Genomic DNA, 9254 nt, shown 5'->3' with positions numbered 1-9254 from the left:
TGCCGGATGGTCACCAGGTCGTGCTACCCGAATCTCTGCCCCAGCAGTTGGTGGAGCCAGCCCATGAGGCTCACCCAGGTAATGTGCGCTGCAAATATGAGCTGCGCAAACTGTGTTGATGGGCTGGCATGGATGGTGAGGTTGAGAAGTTCATCTGGGCGTGCCGCCCGTGTGTAGCGGGTCCCGTACGGCACCACCCTACCAGGCGCCTCTAACCACGGTGGACCTCCCTGCGGGGCCGTCGAAGATGATTGGTGTGAGTGCATTGAACAGATGGACACAGGCGAGTGACAGTGCTTCGCCCTGGGGACTGCGGGCTTTTGCTCAAAGCAGATTGAGACAGGATTATGTACTCAGCCCAACAAAGAGGCAGTCATGTACTTCCTGGAAGAGGTATCCAGTCGGAGAGCTGCTCTGGGAGGTGGCGTCTAAAGGGGCTGGTGTCTGACAACGAAACATGTACTACTTTGGTTCTTTTTGTGAATACTTGATAGCACTTGGGGGTGTTCCGCACTGAAACCAATCGACACCACCCAACAGTGGCAGGCGCGCTGGGGTGGCCTACTGGACGGTGAAGAGGTTGGACGGGCGCAGCCTGGTGAGGCTGCCGACCTGGATGGCATGAGCCGCGTCGAGTTCCGACATCTGTTGCTGAGGGGCTGCAGCAGCGTGGTCCAACCGTAGCACAGTCCACGCGGCGGCCGGACATAGCGCGGCTTGCTCAACAGGCTGGGCGCCGCCCACGGACGAGCTGCGTCGGCGGGTGAAGCGCCGGCACGAGCACCAGCGCGGCTTATTACAGACAGGCTGGGCGCCGCCCACGGACGAGCTGCGTCGGCGGGTGAAGCGCCGGCAGGAGCACCAGCGCGGCCCACTCAACAGGCTGAAGCGGGCGGGCGAGCCGATGTTCTCAGTGGGGGACTCAATGCGGCGCCGTCTTCCACCGCTGGTACACAAGGGTCGTCTGCGGTTTTCGCGACCCAAGGTGATCCATGAGTGCCGTCGACCAATCAGCTACACCCTGGACGATGGCGCTCGCGTGTACGCCGAACAGCTGACGCGCGAGACACCGGTGGTCGAGCAAGCTGCCCAGCCAGCGCCGGAAGCTCAATAGGACTGTGCGCGTGGCTGAGGGCTGCAGACCTGAGGTCACTGGATCGGGCGGAGTGGTGCGGACCCCCGTCCGTTTCGGGTAGCGAAGTCCGTCGTGGCCGACCGTGAACTGAATGCTGTGTTATCCCACTCAATGTTTTAAGTTTCCCTTTGGTGGAGGGGAATGATATGTAATATCGTAGCTCTGACTCCATCCATGCGCTGACACGCGAATGCGTACACGTCATCCGTGCTTTGTTGCCACCTGGGTCACATGACCCGGGTGGCTAACCTTTCACAGAGGCCGGGTTCCGTGGGGTTCCCCACCCTTCCGTGTGGTCAGCAGGCGACGCAGACAGATGTGCCGCGTGGCGCTCTTCAGGCCTGTTACTAAGTGGCTGATTGTCTTCACTTTCTTACGAGCGTAACAGCATCAATATAGAGGCCTTTACGTTGGCTCAGGCCTGCTAAATACTACAGCAAGCCTTTGCCAAACGTCTTAGCGATCGCACTGGTGCACCTACCGACCCCACTCGATCCATCTAGTCGATGCACCCACCGATCCTACTCGATCCACCTACTCGATGCACCTGCCGATCCTACTCGCTCTTTCTTTTTTTAACAGCGGGCCACAGTTTTTACAGGTCACCAACATGCAGGGACGTAGACGAAGAACAATTCCTGGTCATTACTACGATACAGTGCATATCTAACCAAGAATTAAAATACGCGAAAGAACGTTTACATATAAACGAATCACGTAAACGGGCATCACACATAACGCATCAACTATACATGCAAATAATTTTAATCAAACCGGCACCGTGCATCGCACATCGCGCGCCATCAGGCATCACTCATACATATAAAATATTTTAAGCTTGCACGCATCACGCATCAAGGGTTTTATCACATTCACATAATCGGCCATGATGAGTCCAGTACGTCAAGGCCTAATCGCTGATTTTTTTAATAATTTTTTAACTTATTTTCTTGTCCGAATGGCCCTCTGCTGTGTACGTGACCTTTAGCCCTAAAAAAATTAGGGTCCATGCCTCCCTGGATCTCAGCCTGAGCGTGTTTTCCAAAAATGGTCACCGAAAGCGTCATTCGCTGTTTTGTATTTAGCGTCTCGCAGGTGTCCATTATACTCAAACCAAAACGACGCGTGGACTCCCCGACACAGGCCATATCCATCCCACATCTTTTGCACAGTTGACACCTACTTTCTTAAACACGTTTTTTTTGCGTGCAAGCCCCTTGAAACCCATACTTGAACAAATGACATCGATTGCCCCCCGGGCACATGGGCTTCGAGACAAAAATAATTCCCTGAATGTTGGCGACTTGTAAAAACTGTAGCTCGTTGTCTCAAAAAGACCCTGAGAAATCGAGTAGGATTGGCAGGAAATTTTGAATTTACTACTGTTATTCGTTTTGATGGAGGTATGTTGCCGAGATATCAACGTATCTGTTTTTCCATTCTCCTGGCGTTTTCCTTGAGGAATAGAGCTGTTACTTCTGTCTAATCTATAGGCTGATACTCAAACCCATTTGTATCAGTTGCCCAGTATATTTGCCCCGTTGGCTTGATTTTGGAACAATCTACGTTACACCAATTGACGATTCACATTTGTTATCGCCTGGCTCTTAGCCAATGGGCCTTACAATGGTTTCATAGCGCGATATCCAATGGCGTTGGTGAGTGTAAAATATTTTGTGAATTGGCATTACTAGCCAGTTACAGCACAGAGTGATTTTGAGCGAAAGAATGGTGTAAATGACGCCATTTCGCTTTATGATATTGGCTTATGGAAATCAAAGTCGTTAGAAAAAACTTGTGTCAGGACGTGTGCATTTATATCTGTGTTTATCTTACTAACGATAACGAGTGAGATTGCACACCAATCGAGCATTCCTGAAAGCTCTGAAAATGCGCTATTTCAGCGACCCCCTTTGGCCACCATGCTTTCTAGAAACGCTTATCGCAGCCCCACGACGAGAATACCTGTCTCTGATGTACTTTTCATACGCAACTGTACAAATCCAATCGGATTAGGAATTCATAAAATGTAAGATCAAGGCTGATGCACTTCATTTCTTTGCATATTGCATTTCTGAACATCTCATAAGTCTGGTGGTACTCGGCATGCTTTCAAACTCACTCTCGTCAGTGCCTTACACCAATGCAAACTTGCAGAAAACAAACGCTTTGGCCATCCTGCATAGTGGGGAAATCATGCAACTGCTATGTGATAATCTAGTTCCCTCTGAAATTCTGTCAACGACATGTATGCACATACCAAATGGACGGGTTCCCTGCTTAATTCTTTCCCCAAGATGGCATAACAGAGATGGGAATTTCATCAATAGCCAATCGCGTGTTAATTGAGTCGAACACCATATTTAACAACTTGTGTGCTTTTCTCATGAACAAATTGACCTTTCACTGTTGGCAGGGATTCCCCCTAAGTCGTAGCAATTTTGAGAAGTGTTGGGTCGAGTATCCTCAGCCATATTGAACTATACCATAGGACCGAAACGGCAGTGATAGCAATTTAATTGTACCACAGGGTGTCACCACTAAGACAGTGCTCAAATCCATAGCGTTACGTCACGGTTGGAAATTTAGTGGAAAACTGGTGACGTTTAGGGAGTTCGTGGTTTGGTGTGGCGTCAAAATTTGATGTCCGCTCTAGCCAAGAGAGCATGGAGGCTCTTTTGCTGCACACAACCATTTTAAGGCATCACATTCGCAATATCATTCCAAGGACATCTGCCTATTCTTAGCGGCAGGGGCAGCGCCATGAATTTAGAGTGTGGGGGTGGGGTTGGAGGCCCCTGGGAAATGTATTCAACGGGAGGGGTGCAGAGGAAATGGGCTGCTTGATCAAATTGTTACAGGCATCATATCCAAAAAGGCCAGATGTCAACAATAAAAGTGGAATTGGGGCGTTCGATAATGATCTAGCCAAGGGTCTCGGTAGCCTACAACAGGGCCTCCTGATCCATTGACGGGTCTCCTGGTCCAGAACAGGACGCTTCCGGCTTACGAAGTGGGCCTCCGACCTTGGCCAAGTGGACTCGTTGTCGGCAAAACAGGGCATGCTGTTTCGGCATTGTGGTCATCTGATACATGAGGGCAGACTTATGTTCGTCTCTAATTTTTTTACCGGCTCAGAACCGGATCACAGATTTTGGGATCCGATTCAGGTCATGAAGCACAGTCATTCAAATGTTTTTCTACAGCTCAGCTTAGACTCAATGTTTGCATTAAACCATTTGACTCATGACTTACGCAGGTCGCAAAATAAAAAATCTGATTCAGTTCTGACTTGTTCATGACCCGTGAGCCATATGACTCATATATATATATATATATATATATATATATATATATATATATATATATATATATACAAACACACACACACATGCACACACACACACACACACACACACACACACACACACACACACACACCACACACACACACACACACACACACACACACACACACATTCACACGTACGTAACCACATGTCCACGAGCCAGCACTAGCCATGCCGTCAGCAATGACGTGTCGGCAGGTCGACATGGGATTGCAGTTCTTGCAATCACGATTAGCTCTCATCATTTTTAGACACCTTGTGAGCTTACCTTACTTAGGTAATAAACATTACAACTTAAGACTGCATTTCTCACAAACAAGCCATGCAAAAATCCGCTTTACTCGAGTCTTCCCCGTCTTCCGGTCAGCAAGGAACTGAACTGAACTGAACTGAACTAAATTGAACTGAACTGAACCGAACCAATGAATAAGACATAGGCCAACGTAGGCGCCGGCTGTCGTTTCCGCCAGGAAATCTCAAACCAGTGGCGCAGGCAAGGGGCATAGGGGCACGTGCCCCCGCCCCTTAGGTTTCGAGTCGTCCGAAGAGCCCTTTGACTCCTACGATTGGGGTCCGATTTGAGGGCTCGAAGCGCCCGAAAGGCCGGCCGGATGGCGCATTCAGGGGCCCGGCCCGCAGGGGAAGGCATTTCAATGCCATTCAGAGGGCCCTGCGTGCCGATCAGGGGCCCATGGGTCGATGAGGACGCCTCCAATTTTGTTAATGATGGCATGCTTTGTATTAACGTTTTCCATTTTGCATTCTATAACTGGAATAGAACCCAGAAGCCATGGTGAGATAAATTCTAACGAAATTTTATGGTCCACAAGCTGAAGAAATGATGCGTTAAGCGACCACATAAAATAAACCGCCGGCGATCGGCGAAGTTGTAAAAAGGATACGCTCACTCTTATCTCTGAGTGGTACGCATTAATTTAGCATGACATTCGGAACCATTATTTCACGACGGTCGCTCTCGCGCGGGGCGCGTGGTGCCACTTGCAGCGGCCAACACCGTTCGGCTTTTCGCACACTGCAGCCAAGACTATCGCTGCCCTTGCTCTCAATATTTCGGGCGTGAAGACACAATTTTTACATCATTCTTTTCATTTATCGATTTGCAAAAGAATGAACGAACAGGCAGACAGGGGATGACATTGATCGTCTTTTTAACTCATTTCGACCGACTGTATTGAACTCTGATGGCACTGCTAGTTTCTTTTCAGGCAAGGGACCTTTTGAGTAGAACACTGGCGGCGCATTATTGCTACCAGTCAGGAGCTTAAGGGCCATTCCGTTCCACTGCGGGGTATCTGCCGGCTGTCATGCCGGCAACAGGGGCGGGATCCCCTTGTCGATCCGGAGGCCTTTAAAGGGATACATCATATAAATTTGAGTCCTTTCTGCTCGGTGCTCGTGGTCTTTGTCCAACCGAGACACCCGCATATTTCAGGTGTCCTCAAACGGTACAGGAGTACCCCTTACTGATTTTTCAGGTCATCGCTTTACGCAACATTTCTTCAGTTTGTGGACCGTAAAATCCCGCTAAAATTTATCTCACGATGGCTTCTGGGTCCTTTCCCAGTTATAGAATGAAAAATGGAAAAACGTTGATATAAAGCATGCCATCATTAACAAATGGGTCACATCTAGCGATTTTAGGGGACCTTTTTACGGTCGGGGGCCCTTTGTCAGACCTGCGACCCCCTTGGCAAGGCTCTGGCCGCGCGCCTGCCTTAAACTCATCTCATCAGATCACTCCATGATGAGTTAGAAATCAATGCAGGTTTCCGCGCTGCGTAGAGTTTAAAGTGATGTGCGCCACTTTACCCGCGTTTCAGCGCTGATAAAATTGGAGGCCTTATGCTTACTTGCAAGCTGCGTGTTGCGTGGAAACAGCTGCTGATGCAGTATCCGGGATGCGATCAGTGCTTACGTCATAAAGCCTCAGCAAAAGCATGCTGACACCAGTTCAAGTGGTAGTGATTGACGGCTCATGCATGAATTAATCCATGAGTGTGATAATTCATAACGGAAAATATGACCAGCCCTCCTACTGATTTTGGCATAAGACATAACCATGTAGAATGTCTGTACCATGTAATGTCCTCTGATTCCTGGCTGAGGTTTGGCAAACGTAAGTTCAGGATCAAGAATATTGTATTTGCTACTTAGCAATTACGATAACGAACTTTGTGGAAAGTTGCTAAAAGATTTATAACTAGCGGTGCATGCTGCTCATTTTAACACTCCTGAAATGGTCTGTTAATTTGTCTGGGCGTACTGTGTTCTTTCATGTTACAATTTGTATACCAGCCATATGACTCAAGGACACAACGTTGTTAGGAATAATCGGCTAACAATTGAGGTCATGAAATTTACGAATAATATGATTTGTTTATGCCTCAAAGCAGCATTTTTACTGTGTGCTGCCTCAGCTAACCACTCAACCCAAAATGGTAGAATCATGAGCCGGTTCATGATTCAGCTCGATTAGAACAAAAGTCTGAAGGTAAGTTGCCTCCTGTTTTAGAAACGGGGCCTCATGAATAAAGGGTGCCTTCTAACTCTGAACAGTCTTCTAGTTTGTAATGCGGGCCTCCCGAGCTAGCAAAAGGACCTCCGTAACACAATACAGGGGCTGCCACTCTACGCCCTTGCCGCGCCGCCCTCGGTTATTGGCGACACGTTCCGAACCCGGCCTGACCGTGGCCCCAGCAGAAGGCCGTCCTCCCCGGCGAGGAGTCTGGTTAGCCGACGCCGAAGGCGGTCGGCGGCCCTCACCTGACCGGATGGGGCGGCGGTCAGCGGCAGGGCGGGCTGGTCAACTGCCCACGGCGTCCTACCACCCGCCGCCGCCGCGCGCCGCCGCCGCATCCGCAGCCAGCCCCGCAAAAACGCCCCGGGCGCCGGGCGTGAGAGCCGGGCCGCCTGGCGGCTGGCGGCCCACTCCGGCCGGCTCATCCTCGCCTCCTGTTACTCGGCCCGCTGTGGCGACACGCGTCCCGCCCGACGCGCGACCGGAGGCTTTTACGACGCTGCGCGAGCGCTGGCACCCATGTAGACCGGCAGTCTGTCCTCCAGATGGTTTACGTTGCGCCCTCCCCCCGCCCTGTTCTGCAGTTGACGGGACCGGTACGTTATCGCGCTCTGTCGTCGTCCTGTGCGCTAGCGATGGTTTGGACGCTGGCCTTTCGACATCGAGACGTTGGCTGTCACTCCTGGATTCGGTTTCACTTGTCATTTTGTTAGTGGGAACGCTTGGTTTTGTGCTCGCACAGTTTGGCACTCGATTATAGCCCTGCCTGTTTCAGACGCCATCGCAGGGGCGCAGGCAAGGGGAAACCACCATTAGGCTCACATTGGCGTGGTTTAATCAACGTCAATAACTCGTGATAGTAAGTTTAAAATGAGTGCACCGTTTGGTTTGGAGTAGACCGTGAGATTTATTGTTAATGAAAATACTTTGTCAATGCAAGCCGAATTTGAGATCTTGTGTTTTCTGATCAGTTCTCAGTGGGCTCCTACCCCTAAGAAAACAGGCGATGATATTCATGTATAATGAAGGTTACCCAACGAATGTAAAGCGCCATCAGTTTCAGCTACCATTTGCCACCTTCGCAAGCCTTAACCCCAGCACACGAAAAAGCAGCGATAGTGACGGATGGAAAACAGCCCCCAGGGAGGATCGAACTCCCGACCCTGGTTTACAAGACCAGTGCTCTAACCACTGAGCTATGGAGGCTTCGCGCTGTCCGGACTCTGAAGTACTATGGATAGAAATGTTTTGTTTATGTTTTTCAATTGCTAGAAACGATAGCATCGCCATTTACCTGAACACTTAAAGTTTGAAATGAGCACACATTTGGGATTATATAGTTTCAAAGCCATTTTGCACTTCTCATAGTGCACACAGCGTGAAAAAATTTGTGCGTGTAATAGTACCGGGCGCGGACTAGGCCGGGCGCTGTTCACAAAGGCGCGGTTGTCGATTTGTTGCATTATTTTGGTTGGCCCACTGCCCCCCCCCCCCTTCCTCCTCCCAATATCTAATTTGCCCCCCCCCCCAATGGTGAGTTCGGCCCCCTAACTTTCCGACGCCGAAGTACAGCAGGGTATGAACGATGAGAGATCAACATTATATTTACTGTAAAACAGGTTTCTACCAATCGTTTCGCAGAGACAAGAAGAAAGAAAATCAAAGTTGCAATGTTTTGTTCAGTTGACAATTTTCTGCTTTTTGAAATGATGCATAATTTTCGTTATGCGGTTAACACCTCTTGTTGACTTTGGTCTACTGTTGTGCTATTGTCTGTTCCAATTCGTGATGTTTCATGTTCTACAGAATGCAGCAAGCTGCACGCTTTTGTTTCGAAATCATAAGAATAAAACAAACTTGTCGAAATTGGAACCCAAAACGCGCCCCGGTAATTAGCCGTTTTCAATCGGAAGAACGGGTGAGATGTGCCGACCTCCACTTGGTGGCAAATACTCAATGCAACAGTTACGAGACTTGACGATCGACACCAGCCGACAAACCCGATAGCAGCAATTGCCCAACAACATGCCTAATGCGAGTGCTGGGTTGCCACCTGCACCTCGCCTTGCGGCTATCAGCCGGGGCTTTCCTTGGTAGCCTTTAATAGTCCCGCACAGCAGCTTGTACTTGTTAGCCCCGAGGCTGTACACGTTTAAGAACATCTGAAGCCACGTAACATCGACATCCGTCGATTGCCGGAACCTCGTTCCGACGATCGACGCCAAATAGA

General features: G+C 49.6%; 1 non-coding gene across 1 annotated transcript; it reads right to left on the bottom strand.

The window, feature by feature from the left end:
- Window positions 1-8158: 8158 nt before the first annotated feature.
- Window positions 8159-8230, bottom strand: TRNAT-UGU (transfer RNA threonine (anticodon UGU)). The gene has a single exon. It is a non-coding gene; the product is annotated as a tRNA-Thr (tRNA).
- Between the last annotated feature and the right edge of the window lie 1024 nt (window positions 8231-9254).

The sequence above is a fragment of the Pollicipes pollicipes genome, unplaced genomic scaffold, assembly GCF_011947565.3.
Source record: "Pollicipes pollicipes isolate AB1234 unplaced genomic scaffold, Ppol_2.1 Scaffold_7231;HRSCAF=8579_pilon_pilon_pilon, whole genome shotgun sequence".
NCBI classification, from domain to species: domain Eukaryota; kingdom Metazoa; phylum Arthropoda; class Thecostraca; order Pollicipedomorpha; family Pollicipedidae; genus Pollicipes; species Pollicipes pollicipes.
The sequence above is the reverse complement of the archived record's forward strand: the minus strand, read 5'-3'. Positions and strand labels throughout refer to the sequence as shown.